Source organism: Dromiciops gliroides, chromosome 1 (genome assembly GCF_019393635.1).
Source record: "Dromiciops gliroides isolate mDroGli1 chromosome 1, mDroGli1.pri, whole genome shotgun sequence".
NCBI classification, from domain to species: Eukaryota; Metazoa; Chordata; class Mammalia; order Microbiotheria; family Microbiotheriidae; genus Dromiciops; species Dromiciops gliroides.
In genome coordinates, this window is record NC_057861.1 from 55,146,279 (window position 1) to 55,165,528 (window position 19,250).

General features: G+C 43.0%; 1 long non-coding RNA gene across 1 annotated transcript in view; it reads right to left on the reverse strand.

Annotated features, from left to right (window-relative positions):
- The window catches only part of LOC122736970, a 252,776-nt gene that overhangs the window by 165,106 nt on the left and 68,420 nt on the right, over nt 1–19,250 (reverse strand). The window lies entirely within an intron of this gene.

The window sequence follows — 19,250 nt, forward strand, 5'->3', positions numbered from 1 at the left end:
GAGACTGGATTTGAACTCAGATTTTCCTGACTGCAGGCCCCAAATTGTATCCACTGCACCACCTACCTTATGAATATCCTTCCTAAAAGGTGAGAGCTGAAAACAATAGTTCGTATTTCTATTATTTTAGTCTTTTAACTTTACTTTGTTTCTTGATGGCACATGGAATCATTAGCTTTTACTTGAACAATTCTAATTTACAAGAAGTTATTTTCTTCAATGAGATGGTTTTTGTTGGTTTTTTGTTTGGTTGGTTTTTTGCAGGGCAATGAGGGTTAACTGACTTGCCCAGGGTCACACAGCTAGTAAGTGTCAAGTCTGAGGTCGGATTTGAACTCAGGTCCTCCTGAATACAGGGCCAGTGCTCTATTCACTGTGCTACCTAGCTGCCCCCCTTCAGTGAGGTTTTGTACCTCTCTTACCATTTGGCTAATTCTGATTTTTCAGGAGTTATTCCTTTCAGTATTGTTTTATACTTCTTTTATCAAGGTATTAATTGTCTTTTTATTTATTTTTTTTTTTAGTGAGGCAATTGGGGTTAAGTGACTTGCCCAGGGTCACACAGCTAGTAAGTGTTAAGTGTCTGAGGTCGGATTTGAACTCAGGTCCTCCTGACTCCAGGGCCGGTGCTCTATCCACTGCGCCACCTAGCTGCCCCATTAATTGTCTTTTCATAATTTTCATGCATATCTCATTTCTTTCCCCAAATTTTCCTCTGACTGATTTTTTAAATAACTTTTTTGTTGTTCTTTTTTATGTCTTTCTTTAACTCTTCTAGAATTTTTGTTGGGCTTGTGTCCAAGCTACATTTTTCTTTGAGACTTTGCTTGTGCATGTTTTCAAATGATTATCTTCTTCTAAGTTTCTGTCCAGAGCTTCCCTGTCACCACAGTAGCTCTTTATGGCTGGGTTTTTTTGTTGTTGTTGTTGTTCACTCATTTTTCAAGGGCATCTTGACTTTGGAGTTTATGTTGTATTGGGCTATGCTCATCTCTGAGTGTGGGGAATGACTAGCCTGAGCTTCTGTCTGTACTCTTCTGCCTTTCACAGCTAGGTCTAGGGGACTATAAGTTTTTAGTGCTTCCAATGTGGTGTGATCTATAGAGAGATCTGGTAACTGCCCTCCTGGTCTGTGCTCTGGTCCTTACATAGGTAATATTCCTGCTCCCTTGTGACCTTGACCTCTCTTCTCTGCTCTAGAACTCTGACCTGGAATTGGGTAATAGGCAACAAAGCTGCCAAATGGAGCCCAAGCCTGCTCCCTGTGCTAGTACTGGGGTCCTCTATGACTTTCTGACTCTTTCTGACTAGGTGATTAGTTACCTTACCATCCCTGAGCCTTACTGCTTACTGACAGTTGGTGCCTCTTTGTATTTTACTCCCAGTCAGCCCCCACCCCAGTGTCCACAGACCTCTCTATCTTCCTAAGCTGTCCTGGGCTGGAAAAATGACTCACTGTGTCTTTTTGTTGGCTTTCCCACTCAGAATTCTATTTGGTATTTTCTGTGTTGTTAGAGAGGTTTGGAAATTGTGACTTTTCACTCTTCTATCTTGATTCTGCCCCCTCAATCCAAATCATTGTTTAAAATGTCTTTCTTTATTGTTGTATCCAACTAGGACAGGGCCTTGGAAAGTACCTTATGGAGCTTAAAATGTTATAAATAATTGTGAATTATTATTATTATGCATTATCTCATTAATATTATAATATTGTTCTACTACTAATACCATGTTATTAGTCATATACAGTACTATTATTAATCATATGTAACAATCATTGAGACTGCTAGGTGGCACAGAGCACCAAACCTGAATTCAAATCCAGCCTCAGACATTTACTAGCTGTGTGACCCTAAGCAAGTCATTTAACTTGTCTGCCTCAGTTTCCTCATCTGTAAAATGAGGGTAATGAGGGTGGTCGTGAGATCATATTTGTAAAGTACTTTGCAAACCTGAGAGTGTGATACAAATACTCATAAGCATCTACTAAGAGCAGAGAGTGAAAGTGAACGGGACAGCAGAGATGATCTATCTAGTCCAACTCAGTTGTACAAAGGAGGAGGAGGAGAATAAGTTCCTTTAGGGCAGGCCTGTTTCATTTCTGTCTTTGTATCCCTAAGGCCTAGCTAGCACAATGCAAATAATTCATATTTACTGAACTCAACTGAAAGGTATGGGGTTTGCCCCAGAACACCAGCTACTCAGAGGCAAAGTTAGAATTAGAGCACCACTAGGTGAACAGCCCTTGTTTTTGACAGACGATGCGGACTACCTGGATCAAGTCTCTCCTTCAACACGATGACTGTATGTAAGGGCAAGTCACTTAACGGAAACTTCAATTGTCTCATCTGCAAAACGGAGGTTAGAACAGCTTTAGTACCTGTTTACTAGTTTATCAAGAGGCTCAGGTGAGATCACAGATGTACTTTGCAATCCTTAAATGTCATCTATCCTCATTTAATACACTCCAACAAGCACTTGTCAAGATCCTACTGTGTGCAAGACATGGTAATAGGCACTAGGGATACAAAAGAGAATTGTTTCTAACCTCAAGGAGTTCAAGTGCTACTGGGCATATGCACGGAAACAGACACAATTATTTGAGAAGGGAAAAACGAGCTCACAACCAGAGAGATTAGGGAAGGCCAGTCATGAGAACCTGGAGAGAAGCCAGGGAAATGAGAGGCAAAGGTGAGGAATATGTGCATTCTAGGGATGGGGTGAAGCCTGAACAAAGGCATGAAGAAAAGAAATGAAGTGCTGACTTTGGACAATAGCAAGTTAGGCCAGTTTGACTGGAATATAGAATGTGTGAAATGAAAAAATGGAAAATGAGTTTGGAAAGGTATGGTGAATTTTGAAGTGCTTTCAATGCCAAGATAAGGCACTTGTATTTTATTTTGGAGGCAACAGGGGGCCCCTGAAGGTTCTTGAGTAGGAGAATGACCCAGTCAGGCTCAAGCTTTAGAAAGACTATTTTGGCACCTGTGTGGAGGGGGGATTAGATAAAGGAGAGACTAGAATCCAGGAATCCACTTGGGAGGCTGTAGCAATAGTCTATGCAAAGAGAGTCTAAAATGGGATGGTATCTGTAGGAGTGAAGAAATAAAGATAGATGCAAGATAGGATTCTCTGAAGGTAGAATCAACAAAATGTAGCCACTGATCAGATTTGGAGATGTTCACCCAGGTGAACTAAGATAGAGTTGAGGTTTTTCTTCCAGTGTCAAATGGAACAGGTTTCTAATCCCATTTGGACCACTATAAAATGGCCCAAGTGCCCAATTAGTTTGAGATTAGTGTCCTCAAAGGTTACTAAGAAGCCAAAGATCACAAAGGAACCAAGAGGTACATAGGATCCAAGCACTTGAGGGCAAGGACTTTTTTTTTTTGTCCTTGCAATGATGCCTTTTTTTTTTTTTTTTTGGTGAGGCAACTGGGGTTAAGTGACTTGCCTAGGGTCACACAGCTAGTAAGTGTCAAGTGTCTGAGCCCAGATTTGAACTCAGGACCTCCTAAATCCAGGGCTGGTGCTCTATCCACTGTGCCATCTAGCTGCCACATGATGCCTTTTTGCATGTTGTTCAGTAGTTCAGTCATGTCCAACTCTACGTGACCCCATGGATTTTGTCCATGAGGTTTTTTTGGCAAAGATATTTGAATAATCTCCTATTTCCTTCTTCAGTTGTCTCCATTTTACGGATGAGGAATTGAGGCAAATAGGGGTTAAGTGACTTGCCCAGGGTTATACAACTAGTAAATATCTCAGGCTGGATTTGAATTAAGATTTTCTGACTCCAGGTGCGGTACTCTACCCACTACACTACCTAGCTGTCCCTTCCTTGTGTGTTGTTAGTGGAAGGAAGAGACAATACAATGGGCCTAGATGGCCCTCCAAGTAATTCATATTGGACTGTGGTGGATATGGTTCAGACGGTGAATCTGGATCATCACCGAAGTCCTGGAGAACATACTTTTGCCCATATTTGTACATTGTAGTTGCTCTGCCAAAACCTGACTGATTAACTGGTTGCTTAGTAAATCATGGGCAGAATGACAGCAATTCAGGAGAAATGCAAAAATTAGATTCTCTTTGCTATGTTTCTTGGCCCAGACAAAAAGGGGAAACATCAAATCAAAACTGTTCAATCCTACACACCAGCAGTCCTTTCAGGGGTGACACAAAAAGGATGAGCAAGAAAGAGAAGATAATTCTAGCATTCATAGCTCACCTTGTGTGGGGCTTTGTAGTTTACCAAGCCCACTCCTCACCACATCCTTGGGAGGAGCAGCCTGGTGTAGTGGAAAGAACACCAAGGTCAAGGCCTGATGCTACTATGATCTAGGTTACTGTGGGTGACTCACTTGGCCTTTCTGGGACACAGCTTCCTTCCCAACAAGAAGCCTAAGTGGTCACTGCAGGTCATATCAGCTCAAATCCTATACTAGAGAGATAGTAAAAGTATTATTACATTTTGAAAATGGGGGAGGGGGGCAGGGCAATGAGGGTTAAGTGACTTCCCCAGGGTCACACAGCTAGTAAATATCAAGTGTCTGAGGTCATCAGATTTGAACTCAGGTCCTCCTGAATCCAGGGCCGGTGCTTTATCCACTGTACCACCTAGCTGCCCCTATTACATTTATTTTACAGGGAAAGAAACAGACCTAGAAAAAGAGAGTGATTGTCCATAGACACACAGCTAAGGGGCAGCTAGGTGGCGCAGTGGATAGAGCACTGGTCCTGGAGTCAGGAGGACCTGAGTTCAAATCCGGCCTCAGACACTTAATACTACCTGTGTGACCCTGGGCAAGTCACTTAACCCCAATTGCCTCACACACAAAAACAAGAAAAGAAAAAAAAAACAAAAACCATAGCCACACAGCTAGGTCTTCTGCCCCAAGCCCACAGATCCATCCAAGTAGTGCCTTGGAAGGCACTTGTGGGAGCCCACAAAGGTGGTAAGATGGGGGAGGGATGCAGACAGAACCACAGAGAGCACATGATGAAGGGAAGAAGTTCAGATTTCTTGGGTTGCAAATCCACACTGAGAGGCCCAGAATTTAGGGCAACAAGTATTCCTTTGGTAAATGACAAGAGGCCCTTGAGGGAGACAGAACATTTTAAAGTCTATAACTGTATAACGTGGTAGTTCTGTCAGAGGAACACGGTGTCCATGGAAAGAACTGATAAAAATAAGAATTTCAACACATGCAGAACCAGTTTATTGCTAGGAAGTAACATGGGAAAAGAAAGAAAAACATTTAGATTTGCATGTTCTGTCTGGAATTTGCCCCAGAACGGCAATGCTACTATCAAGATAAATGGTGCCAACCTGGTGGAGGGGGGCGGTTAAACAAATGTACAAAACTCCCCGAGTCGACCAGGAATGATAGCAAACCCACTTTGAGGACGGAAGGCTGCTAAGTTATTTTGTAATATGGGCAGGTGGCAAGGAAGCAAGAGAGATGTTTGCACTAGCAAAGCCCTGAAAGGCTTCTGATAAAGACAAGGCACCTCTATGCCTGCTGCATGTATGGCATTCGGGAAGGTGATGGCTACATTGGCCAAGGAAAACAAAGGCTCCCAAGGAAAAGGGTCTAAAGGGCATTCATTCTGAGGAGGGAGTGATGGTGACCTTAGGCAAATCACTTCCCTCTGGTTCCCAATTTCTTCAGACAGAAAACAAAGGGATTAAACTAGAGAGCTTCTAAACACCTTCCACTTTTAGATCCTATAGCAGGACCAAAACAAAGGTCGGCTTTGAAAGCCAAAAGAAATGGAAGCCACCCCTCCCCTGGCACCGGAGGATCTCATACAAGCAATGACATTCCTACCAGGTGGCCCACTTCCGGGGGAGGAGGGGGAGGGGAGGGAACCCACAAAGGAAACAAACACAGTTTATACAAAAGCTGAGTAAAAGGACTTCTAGCATTTCTCTTTGCTACACCAACTTCTCCACGTTTAATTCTTCATCTGGAGACTTGAGTAACCGGAACGTTACAATGTCAGAAGTGGTCTAATGCAGTAGGAAGAACGCTGGCTTCAGGACAGCCCAGCGACGCCACTCCCCCACCAACAGAATGAGGGGTAGGGGGAGATGACCCTGAAGGTCCATCCCAGCTTCAGGCTCAATGAGTCAGGAGGAAGTATCCACCCCACCCCACCCCCACCCCCCATATTTCTTTTTTTTTTTGTTTTGTTTGGTTTGGTTTTTTGCAGGGCAATGGGGTTTAAGTGACTTGCCCAGGGTCACACAGCTAGTAAGTGTCTGAGGCTGGGTTTGAACTCAGGTCCTCCTGAATCCAAGGCTAGTGCCTTATCCATTGCGCCACCTAGCTGCCCCCCACCCCCCATATTTCAAATATCACATTCTTCAACAGGGCGACTAGACTTGCATTTGACCTGAACTGCCCGGCTGCCTTAGCAAATGCTCCCTGGGCATCTATCTATGCATAAGGCCCAGACTGCTGAGCAAAGTCACTGAACTTGACCATTCCAATGAAACTGCTTTGTCATCACTTGGACAGTGCATTTGTTCTGATACCTGCAAGTAAACACAAATGTAATGGAGAAATCATACCCAAAATTGACTCCTATGACAACTGACATTTCCCAGAAGTGAAAGCCAAAGACTCCACCTAAGCTGAAAGCTACACTAGCCCTCAGAGGTCACATGGAGGTCAGCCTTCCTACAGAAAACCCTTGTACAGGAGCTAGTACAAGAGTCAACACTGAAGAGAGATGAATGACTGTGGTATATGTAGGAGAGAAAACTGAGGGCCTACTGGGATATATATACTTTGCATTTTTCTTCTAGGAGTGGAAATTCTTGGGGAAAGCTAGGAACCTTTTTCTGGCAATGAACTAGGCAAGAACTGTTGTGTTAAATGCTTCATCTCCCCCAGGCAGCTAAGTGGTACAATGTATAGTGTGCTAGACCTGGAGTCAGCAAGACCTGAATTCATATCCACCCTCAGACACTAGCTGTGTGACTCTAGGCAAGTCATTTAACCTCAATGTGCCTCAGTCTCCTCATCTGTAAAATGGGAATGTTAATAGCATCTATTTCCCAGGGTTGTTGTGAGGAGCAAATGAAATATTTGCATAGTATTTTGCAAACAAACCATAGAACATGATATAAATGTTATTATTACAATTACAATTATTATTATCATTATTATTATTACACACCTATGAATACATGAACACCTGTTTATTCTGCTTCTGCTGTGTTTATTTTTTCCTGGTCTTCAGTGAATGAGTGTTGGAGACAGAACAGACCAGCTCTGAAAGGCAGAAGAGCTGCCAGAAGTCTGGCCATCTAATTTGGTAGCCAACTCTGCCAGTCATTGCAGAAGCTAGCTCTGGTGAAGAGTCAGTCCTGCTAGATCCAGCCCAGCAATTAATCAGTCCAGTAACCAATGCTCCCAACTTGTCCAACAGCTGTGCTACATCCAAAAATGAAGCTGATAGAGGGGACACTTGGTACCAAACACTTTAAGTTTGAGCTCACTCTCCCCGGGGGCCAAAGTGATAGAGGAGACAGTGTTCTGAGAATGGAATGTCTTTGTACTTGGATCTGTGCTCTCCCTTCCCTTAAATACACCTTTGCAAAACTTAGAAAAGGAAAGGAAAGAAAAGTCAGACATACTCTCATCCAAGCCCTCTTGCCATAATGAGATGAATTTCCAGACTATTGGTCTACAGTCAGACTTTTGCCTCTGTAAAAATGCAACAAGAGTAGCACAAGGATCACATCTCTGACCTCGACTTCACTCATAATGATGTTCTAATTCCTGGAACTATTGACCCAGATAAGAAAAACAGACATTTCCACCCCAGAAAGGACAGAGACACCTGGCCTTCCAAAGGCAAAAATCTTATTTCCAGCATTGTGGACTTGCAGCATTTTAGAGATGGAAAGGACCTTAAATACCAACTAGCACAACTAACTCATTTTGTAAAAGAAAACAGTGGCTCAGAATTGGGAAATAACTGAGTGAAGTGGCAGCCAAAAAAACCAAAGCAACCTTGGGGCTCATTAACAGAGACAAAGGATCCAGACTCATTCAGTAAGCATTTGTCAAGCACCTACTGCCCACCAGGCACAGGGTATAGTACAAAGACAAAGGAGCTTACAGTTACTAAGGGGAACTCATAGATATATCAATGATTACAGAATATATACAAAGTAAATGGAAGATGATGGGGGGGGGGGTTGGTGTTGGAACTTGGGGAGAAGGAACCCAGAAGGGCCTGTACTTGAGCTGAGTCTTATAACAGGCTCGGGATAATAAAGGAACTTGCTCTAGACAAGGGGTAGCTGATACCAGAGATGGAGTGATGTTGGTGAGGTCAGTTTGGTCAGAAAGTAGACTGTGTGAAGGGGAGTAATGTCGAAGAGGTGACTAGAGTCAGGCTGTGCAGAGTTTTAAATGTCATAAAAAGGAGCTTGTCCTAGAGACAATGGAGAGCCAGAGAAGCTTCTAGAGCAGAGAAGGGGAGTCAGACGGATGCCTTGGGAGGCGTGTGAAGGATGGTTTGGAAAGGGGAATGTGGGCAAGGAGCCCAGCCGAGGTGTTACAAGAGTCAAAACGAGAAGGGATGAGGGCATGAAATGGGGTGGTAGCTATGTGACTAGAGGGAAAGGGAAGGATGTGGGAGCTGTGACAGAGGCAGAATGGACAAGATTTGGTAACTGATTAGATAAGGAGGGTGAGGTAAGGGAGACCAAGATGCTGAAGATACTTTCATTCTCAGGCTGTGAATCTGGGGGGCTAGAATAATGGGGCTACCTGGAAGAGATAGGGTAGTGAGGAAGAAGAAAGAGGGGGGTTGGTGGAAATGATTTGAAATGAAGTGATATTCTTGCTGTCCTTGGTCCTGGTTAGAGCTTATCCATAGCATTATATCTAGTTCTGGGCATATTTTAGGAGAGACACTAAAAAACATCACATGAAGGAACAACTTCCCAACAGCGCACAGTTTGTGCAGCACACAATTTGTGCAGAATTGTTTTGCGGGTGGATCTCATCATTTCCATGCAGCACTTACCTGTCAGTATCTTATTGAGTGTCACATATTTGTTGCGCTATGGCATGGCACATTTATTCTGAATTAAAAGATTGTTTCAAACTTCAAGAGTTCTTTTGGTACCAGCAAGATGTGCCAGTTGCTAGCCAAGATGTGTTTGTTCATTCGCAAGTCTACTGACAATACATACATAGTGAACAATTGATCACAGAATCTATATATGAAACATAATTTTTGTTCTTAAAGAAAGCCAATTTAGATATGTAAAATTCTCTCAGTATACTAACATTTCCTATAAAATTTGCCATAGTATTCTGGTGGGGAGGGAAAGCTTCCATTCTAGGGTTGTTTTTTTCAATATTGCTTACTAGATGTGTGACCCTGGGCAAGTCACTTAACCCTTACTGCCCTGCAAAAATAAAAAAGAGCAGATTATTCCATTTTTGCATACTGATACCTCAATGATTAGAAAAGGGTATCTTGTAGGGTGGGGTATGTGTTACAATGAGTAACAGTAACAATTCAATTGTGTTTCCCAGTGCCTGTATAAAAAAGTATATTTGTCTTCATCTCTAGGGTTTTTTTCAGTGCATGCTTTCTTCTTATTTCCTTTTAAAATGTCTTTGAAAGAAAACTTTTTAAATTCTGAATTTGATCATGAATTATTTCAGATTTTAAAATTTGTGGGGGGTGGGGTGGGGAGAAGGAAAGTGGCCAGATTAGGATGGGAACTCAAAACACCATGTCACACAATGCCCAGTTGAAGGAACAAGAAATGCTTATCTTGGGGAAAATATGATATCATTAGGGGAAATCTGATAGCTGTCTTCAAGAATCTCGGGGAAGCAGGATTAGATTTGTTCCGCTTGGTCCCAGAGGGCAGAAATAGAATTACGGGCACAAGTCTCCCAATCACTTCTTGTAGAAAGCAGCTCCATCCAGTCCAGCCTTCCTAATGACTGGAGCCCTTGAGGGAATGGAGGCTCCCATCCCTGGAGATCTGCCAGAAAACACTGGATGTCTACGTATAGGAGGTCTGATAGAGTGTGTGCATTGCTACAGGTCTTCCAATTAATTAACCAACCAGCATTTATGAATACCCATAATGAAATAATCCCTGGATGATTTTTAAAGTCTTCTCCAGTTCTGAGGCTGGTATTTAGCAAAGGTCACACTATGAATCAGTGGCAGAGCCAGGGCTAGAACCAGGGTCGCCCAGTCTAGTGTTCTTTCCATTTCTCTTGGTTCCCGTAAACCCTAAAACAATGTTGGCTAACTAAGGGATTCTCTTCTTAAGCACCCAGTCATTCAGGTCAGCTCTGAAGCAGATCCACAGTTGTCCCATACGAACCATAAGGGACACAAAAACCTAGCCAGGGAGCCTAACAGGAAATAAATAACCTTGGCTGTGTCTCCCAGCCCGCCCAAAACCTGTACTTGGAGAACAGGCTAGAAACAGAAGAGCTCAGATTTGGTGTCTTGCTCCAAAGGTTGCAGCCAGCCACAGATGCTGCTCATGCGAGCTCAGTCTGCCCCCTTGTGGTAAGTTTATTTAAAGCACCAGTAAACAGCGCACAGGCACACACACAGAACTAAAATCCACGTTCTTTTTTAAGCCCAGTCTCTCAGAAATAGAAACAGTTAAAATCACTCCCAGGGACCTCATGCTTTGGCACTAGCACTTTGCTCAGCAACGTCCTGGGGAGCACATGTTCTGTTTGAAAGAAATCAGCAAGAACAAAGGGATTGACAAAGTCCCTCAGGAGAGGGACAAGGCTCTTCTGCTGAGGCTCCTCACAACCTGGCCAATAGTCAAGAAGCATTTAAGGGCCTGCTGTGGGCAAAGCACTGGGCCAAGTGTTGGGCCCTGCCCTCAAGGAGTTCCCAGTCTGATGGGGGGGGTACAACAAGCAAACTACACACAAACAAGATAGAAGCAGGATAAACTGGAGACTGAAGTTAGTAGCATTAAGGGGGATGAGAAAAGGCTTCTAGTAGGAAGTAGAATCTTAGCTGGTACTTGAAGGATGTCAGGGAAGCCAAGAGGCAAACCACGGTGGACAGCCTGGAAAAGTGCATGGAGTTAGGAAATGAAGCGTCCTCTCAGAGGGTGATGATGGCATTGGCGTAGCACCTTTAAGGTTTCCAGAGTTTTGCAAATATTACCTCATTTGATTTTCATGACAACCTTGAGAGGTAGGTGCTATTATTATCTCCATTTTACAGATGAGGAAACAGATTGAGAAAAGTCTAGTGATTTGCCCAGAGTCACACTCCTACTACAGCATTCTATCCACTGTGCCAACTAACTGTGCTAACTAAAGCAAGGAGTCCAGTGTCACAGGATTGCAGAGTACATGGGGGAGAAAGGTATAAGACTGGAAAGGTATGAAGGGGTGAAGGGGCACAGTTGTGAAGGGCTTTGAACACCAGAGAATGTTATATTGGATGTAATAGGAAGCTGCTAGGGTTTACATGTTCAGGGGAGAGAGATGTAGGGAGTAGGAGTAGGGAGACCAACCAGAAGGTTATTGCAATAAACTAAGTATGAAGTGATGAGGGCTTGCACTGGGGTGACAGGAGTGTTGGAAAGAACAGGAGATAAGTCAGGGGTGACACCTATGTGAGTCTTAGTGAAATAAAGGATCATGGTGCCCTCAACATTAATAAGGAATTCAACAAGAGAAGGTTTGGGGGAAAAGATAATGAGCTCAATTTTGGGGCATGATGAGTTTAAGATGTCTACAGGCATCCAGTTGGAGATGTGAGACTGAAAGTCAGCAGACAGGTTAGGGTTGAATAAACAGATCTGAGAGCCATTTGCACAGAGATGACAATTGAATCCATGGAAGCTAAGATAGATCACCAAGTGAAATAGTACAGGGGGAGACAAGAAGAGGGCCCAGGACAAAGCCTGAAGGGACACTCACAGTTACTATACCTGACCCAGATGAAGATCCAGCAAAGGAGACAGAGAGAGAGCAGTTAGACAGGAAGGAAGAATGAGAGGAAGCTAGAGAGAAGAACATCAAGAAGAGGACGATCAACATTGTCAAAGACCACACAGAGGTGGAAAGGGATGAAGACTGAGAAAAGGCTGTTAGAATTGGCAAGTGAGACAGTGCTGATACCTCTGGAGGGTAGTTTGTGCTGAATAATGAGGCTGGAGACTAGAGAGGAATCAATGACCCTCTCAAAGGAGTTTAGCCACAAAAGGGAGGAGAGATATGGAATGATACTTGGCAGGGATAGATAGAGCAAGTGAAGGGTTTTTGAGGATAGGAGAGACATTAGCATGCTTGTAGGCACTAGGGAAGGAGCTGGTAGACAGGGAGAGACTGAAGATAAGTGGGAATGGAAGGGTCAGGGGGATAACAGAGTGGATCGTAGAGGTCTGCAAGGACCATCTGGCCAAACCAGGAGCCCGGTTGAGATTATAGAACGTAAATTTGAAGTGGATCCAGTTAGCACAGCTTCATCTAGACAGGGAAGGAGGAAGGAAAGGAAAGCATTTATTATCATGTGCCAGGCACTGTGCTAAGCACTTTTTACAAATATAATCTCATTAGATCCTCACAAAACCCTATTGGAAGGTGTTATTATTACTCCTATTTTATCCCTGAGGAAACTGAGGAAAATAGAGGCTAAGTGACTTGCCCAGGGTCACACAACCAGTAAGTACCTGAAGCCAGATTGGAACTTGGTTCTTCCAGACTCCAGGCCCAGGGCTCTCTATCCACTGAAGCACCCAGCTGCCGCTAAGCAGAAGGAAGGAAAGGGTTCTAATGGTATTTCTTGCAAGGGAGATAATGTGACAAATGCTTGACCTCAAAATTCTAGCTCTGTAGATTAATTAGGATCATAGTACTAAGAGCTAAGAACAACCTTAGAAATCATCTAGTGCCCCCTTATTTTATAAATGAGGTAACAATTCCCACAGAGGTTACATGGCCACCTGAAGTGGCAAGAGTTGGTGAACAGCAGATCTAGGATTACAGCCCAGATCCTAGCTCTGAATTCAGTGCTTCTGTTGAGAAAGTGATTTACGGTTTAAATCCAATTTTTTAGTCAGTTTTGACAGTTGATTAAGTGACAGACAAAAGGTTTTTGACACATTAGAGGCAAAATTGTATAGCTCATGATAATATTATTGGTGACCCCTGATAAGTTCTATAAAGTGCTCTGCACACATTATCTCATTTCATCCTCACAACAATCCGGTGAAGCAGGCATTACAATGATGATTAACCCCATTTTACATGAGAAAGCAGAGACTGAGAGATGAAGTGACTTTCTGGAAGCAATACTGCTTCTGGTGTCAGGGAAGGCATTGGAACCCAAATCCTGAGAGACTCTAAGTCCAGCACACTTTCCACCACACCACAGGGAGGACATGAGAGTCAGTATTGTGACCCAGCAGAGATTGCTTTTCAAAGTCCAGAAAGACGGGCAAAAGGGGCCCTCACTACTCACTGCATCTCGGAGTGCTGTGCATTTGGTGTCAGGCATCATATTTTCAAAGGTGAATTCTTTATTAAATCACAGAGTCGAACAAAGTCATCTAAAAGGAAATGACCCGCTGAGCAGCAGGCACTGTGCTCAGGCCACAAATAGAAAAAAGGCCAGTGAACTTGGAAGTGCCACCTAAGGCAGGAGGGCAAGTACTGAAGTCGGCCGTATCTTGGTACAATTGTGTCCCTCAAAGCCCCAGCTGGAACAGCACATCATCATTCTACAGCTGATTCCTCTACCAGTCCTGACTAGGGCCCCTCCTCTCCCTGTAACCTCCCTTATCTGGCTTGTTCCTCCAAAACCGGAACCCTAACATATATAGGGAGAGTACATCAGTGAGTGAGACAACCATTCTGCCTCCTCCCCTGGCCCTCCACGGTCAAGGTCACGCATGCTCCTTCCCAGCCTTCCCCCTCCTCTGGGATGCGAATTCCCCGTGGAAGATGTAGGCACATCCAGGGATGGCCCACAATGCTCAGGTACAGAGACAGCCAGGAAGCAGCACCCCAGCTGAGCCATGCTTGTGGGTTCTCACACTGTAAGACATAGAGCAGGATCCTCGAGGCCTCACTGACTCCTATAATGCAAAGCTCTTCTGCACATAGGTAAAAGGCAGTGTGGTATTCAAGAGTCAGAAGACTTGGTTTCAAATCCCAGAATTGATATTTTAGCTATGTGAATTACAATTCACTTAATTTTGTTTTGGTAAAAATTGTGAAGTCAGAGGCAAAAAACCAAAGACCTTGAAGACAGAAATAGTATTATTACTGTTGCCAATTGAATACAGGGGATTCAAAAGAGAAAGACAGATCTGAGAAATACAAAGGGAGTTTAAGAAAATCATATCTGAGGAAGGGATTTGAATTTCTGCACCATAACTTAAATTATAGAAATAATAGGCTTTGGGCAAGAAATATGGTACACCTAACAACAGCATGAAAAGCCATGTTTGTCTGGAATTTTGTCAGTCTGATCAAAAGGCCTTTAGAGGGAGAGGTAAAAATGCCTACTTGGCTCTGATAAACTGTGAACCCCAGAATAGCAGATACAATACAGGAAAACAAGAAGAGAAGACTAGGAGGACAAGATCTGAGAAGAAAGCCAGCAATAAAACCCATGGCTTTAGATGTCAATATGCAAATGCATTAACCATGAGTAACAAACCAGGTCAACTAGAGGCACTGACAAAAGGAAGCAAATGTGACCTTACAGGAACCTCAGAGACCTGGTGAGACAGGACTCATGAGAAGAACTTGGATCTGGAAGGACATACCTTATTTAAGATGAAGAGAAAAGATAAAGGGGAAGGAATGTAAGGAGGTAGAAAATCATTGTCCTCTCTCTCTCCCTATATGTGTGTATGTATGTATACATATATACATATACATGCATACACACACATATACTGTGCCATTGAAAATAATTACTATAGACACCAGTTTGGGGTAAGCACATTATTAATTTATTAATATTACACCAGTAAGGGATTGACCACGTCTCTCTAACTTCTCATGGTCCCAGACCACATAATAAAGAGCATTTTAGCATGCCAGTTAGCCAGAACAGGAAAAAGGCTCCCAGAGATCCAGAAGATGACCCAGAAGCCTCTGCATAGTGTCTTCCAAAGGTTTTTATCCTTTTTTGATAGAGGTGGGTCATTATACATTAATCAAATCTAATTGGTTAACATTATTCAAATCTATTGGTTGATGGGACTTGAAGGTGAACTATATTATAATGAACTCTAGGGATGACATCAGGGAAAAGAATGAAAAACCCCTCACTTAAATTAGGGCTAAATCCATTATCTGCATGTGTTTAATTCTATCAGTCCTTTAGCAATCTATACAAAAGAACCTATCTACATTCCTTTTGTTCCCTTGGGTTTGTCCCAGATGAGATTTGATGAAATCTCTCAAGGAGAACTCAACTTTCTGAAGTAGAAGGGAGAAAGGACTGATCCCTGGGTCCCCCAAGAAATCAATTATTAATAATTATTTTCTCACAATATATTCATATACTCCTGTGAGAATATCCAGGAACCTAATGGGAGAAACAGAGTGGAGAATGTTCTGGTGATGATCAACAGAACATGCAACAGAAGCAATATTGTCATAGTGATATACTACAGACCACCTGGACAGATGAGTTGGAGAAACAAACTTCACGAATTATTATGGGAAGCATGATATTATAGTGATGGAGCACTTCAACTATTCAAAAATCAACAGGTTCTCTTTCTCTCTCTGACAAAATCAGGACAGCTGATAAATTTGTAATTTGCTCAATGATCATTCACACTTCAAAAGATGGAGGAAGTGATAGGGAAAATGGCAATTCAGGACCCACTTCCCACCAAGGAGGCATTTGTTGTTGAAGTAAAAATAATGGGAACCTTGGAGGCAAGTGACCACTCCATAATAGAGGTCTAGATAGAGAAGAGAAAGAAAACCTCTGGATACCCAGATAAAGCATGTATAGGATGCATTGATTTGATATTTTGCAAAGCAAGTTAGGACAAGAGAAATCAGAAGCTCTTAAGAATAAAATTTTGAAAACACAAGCAGAAACTATTCCAACAAAGGGAAAGAGAAGCTGCCTAAAAATTCTGTTATGATACCGAGAAAATTCATGAACAATCTCAGATTTTAAAAAGACAGGTACAAAATCTGGAAGCAAGAACAAGTGGGACAGCTAGGTGGCACAGTGGATAAAGCACCAGCCCTGGATTCAGGAGGACCTGAGTTCAAATCCAACCTCAGACACTTGACACTTACTAGCTGTGTGACCCTGGGCAAGTCACTTAGCCCTCATTGCCGTGCCTCCCCCACCCACCCCCCAAAAAAGAACAAGTAACTAAGGATAAATAAAAAAAGAGTAGCATGGTCCTGTACCATTTGTATCAGGGGCTCTAAAAAGTGACAAAAGAAACTGGGGCTGGTGATGAATGTTCTAATGAAAACAAAAAAGGGTTTGTCCCTGTTTTTTAAAGCAGTGTTAGGGGAAAGAAAAAGACCACAGGATGGCAGGTTTAGCACTGAAAGAGACCTTCGAGGGTCATCTAGCCCAATCCCCTCATTTTACAGAAGCCCAGTCACACTGAATGGCTCACCTAAGTGGCAGATTCGAACCCAGATTCTCCAGCTTCAAACCGAACAATCTTTCCACTGCACCATCCTGCCTCCCCAGAAAGGCCCCAAGAAGGGACAGGGCAGATGACTGGGGTAATGAGCAGATGAGAAGGACAAGGGTAAGAAGGCAGAACTACTTGATTCTTCCTTCTGTTTTCTCTATCAAAGAAAACTCTCTTTGGACTAGGAAGGATAGAATTCTGGTTAATATGGTGTGGAATCCCAAAGAAACACCCTAAATTCTCATGAGAATAGGATTTTGATTGGCAGGCCTCCATAACTGACACAGAAAGCTTAGCTTCTGAATACGGGGAGAGATGCAGGCCAAACACACAAGAACAAATAAGGTCTTGATTTTTTGTTTGTTTGTTTGTTTTTGTTTGTTTTTTTAGTGAGGCAATTGGGGTTAAGTGACTTGCCCAGGGTGACACGGCTAGTAAGTGTTAAGTGTCTGAGGCCGGATTTGAACTCAGGTCCTCCTGACTCCAGGGCTGGTGCTCTATCCACTGTGCCATCTAGCTGCCCCAAGGTCTTGATTTTTTAAAATGCAAAACAAAAGAATTTACAAACAATCCAGAGAGTTTGATTTCTAGTCTTGGAAAAATTTTAGAATTCATTCTTCAAAGATCATTTCTGAGCACTGCCAAAAGAAAGCAGGGATCTTCAAGATCCAGTGGGGCTTCCTCAAGTCCAAGCCCTGCCACACCTGCCTTATTTCTTCTGACAGGGTTAGCAGACTGGGAGGTGAGGGGAGTGTGGCAGACAAAGGAGATTTACATTCCAGCAAAACATTTGATGCCTCTCATGCTGAACCTGTGGCTAAGATGGAGAAATACAGGCTAGGGGACAGTACAGTTAGGTAGCTTTGACTGGTTGAATAACTGAACCCCAAACAGCTCTCAGATCCACTGATTCTAAGGCTGAACTAAATGATCCATTAATTTTAAGTGCTATCTAAGTGTGAGTTACTGTCATTATAGTTTTGCACCCCCAAGTGGGAGAGACTGTGAATTAATGCCAGAAAAAAAGGAAAAAAAAAAAGATTTCTGCAGGCAGGAAATCTGATGGAAGCCAACAAGATGAAATTTCATAGGGACAAATGTAATGGCTTTTCACTTGGGTTTTAAAAAATTATCTGCAACAAGTACAAATGGGGGAAACCTGGTTCAAAGAAGTTCACGTGTGAAAAAAGTATGAGTGTCTCAAAAGACCACAAGCTCACACAAGTATGACATAGATACTAAAAAACAAAATCTAATGTCAATGTAAATTTGGGAGGTCTCCACAATTTCTGACCTTCTCTCCTTTTGCGGAGTAGGGTGCATTGAGGGTTAAGTGACTTGCTCAGAGTCACACAGCTAGTAAGTATCAAGTGTCTGAGACCAGATTTGAACTCAGGTCCTCCTAAATCCAGGGCCAGTGAGTGCTTTATCCACTGTGCCACCTAGCTGCCTCCCTTCTCTCCTTTTGTTTTGTTTTGGGTTTTTGTTTGTTTTTTTTTACAGGGCAATGAGGGTTAAGTGATTTGCCCAGGGTCACACAGCCAGTAAGTGTCAAGTGTCTGAGGCCGGATTTAAACTCAGGTCCTCCTGAATCCAGGGCCAGTGCTTTATCCACTGCACCACCTAGCTGCCCCACCCCTTCTCTCCTTTTAAAACTAGCATCCAGGGGGCAGCTAGGTACCACAGTGGATAAAGCACCGGCCCTGGATTCAGGAGGACCTGAGTTTAAATCCGGCCTCAGACACTTGACACTTACTGGTTGTGTGACCTTGGGCAAGTCACTTAACCCTCATTTCCCCTCAAAAAAAAAAATTTAAATAAAATTTTTTAAAACCTAGCATACAGATTAAGAGGGAATTGTAAGAATGCACTATCCTCTATGTTGGGGTCCCCAGACCCCATCTGAAGGATTGTGTTCAGTTCTGGAGACCACATTTCAGGAAGAAAGTTGACCAATTGGAGAATATCCAGAAGTACCTGAAAGCTATGTGAAAGAAAAGATAACAAGGGTTATATGATCAAAGTCTTCAAATATCCAAAAAGTTGTCATGGGAAAGAAGGAAGATGTTTTTCTATACATCTCTAGGAAGGCATGCTAGGCCCAAGGAATGAGGAGTGGAGGCACAGTTACGAGAATGACAGAAGGACTGAATGTAGCTCAACCTAAGGGAATACTTTCTAAACATTAGAGCTGTCCCACAATCCCACAATAGAATTGACTGCCCCAGGAGAAAAAGAGCTCCTCCATCACCAGAAGGTTCCCATACTAGATGGGGAGTTGGGCAAAGTAATCTATATCCCTTCCATTCTCAAATTGCACAATAATTCATTGTTGTTCAGTTTTTTCAGTTGTATCTGACTCTTTGTGACTCCATTTCAGGTTTTCATGGTGAAGATACTGGAATGGTTTGCCATTTCCTTCTCCAGCTCATTTCACACATGAGGAAACGGAAGCAAACAGGGTTAAGTGACTTGCCCAAGGTCACACAGCTAGTAAGTGTCTGCAGCAAGATTTGAACTTAGGTCCTCCTGACTCCATGCCCTGCACTCTGTCCATTGTTCCCCCTAGCAA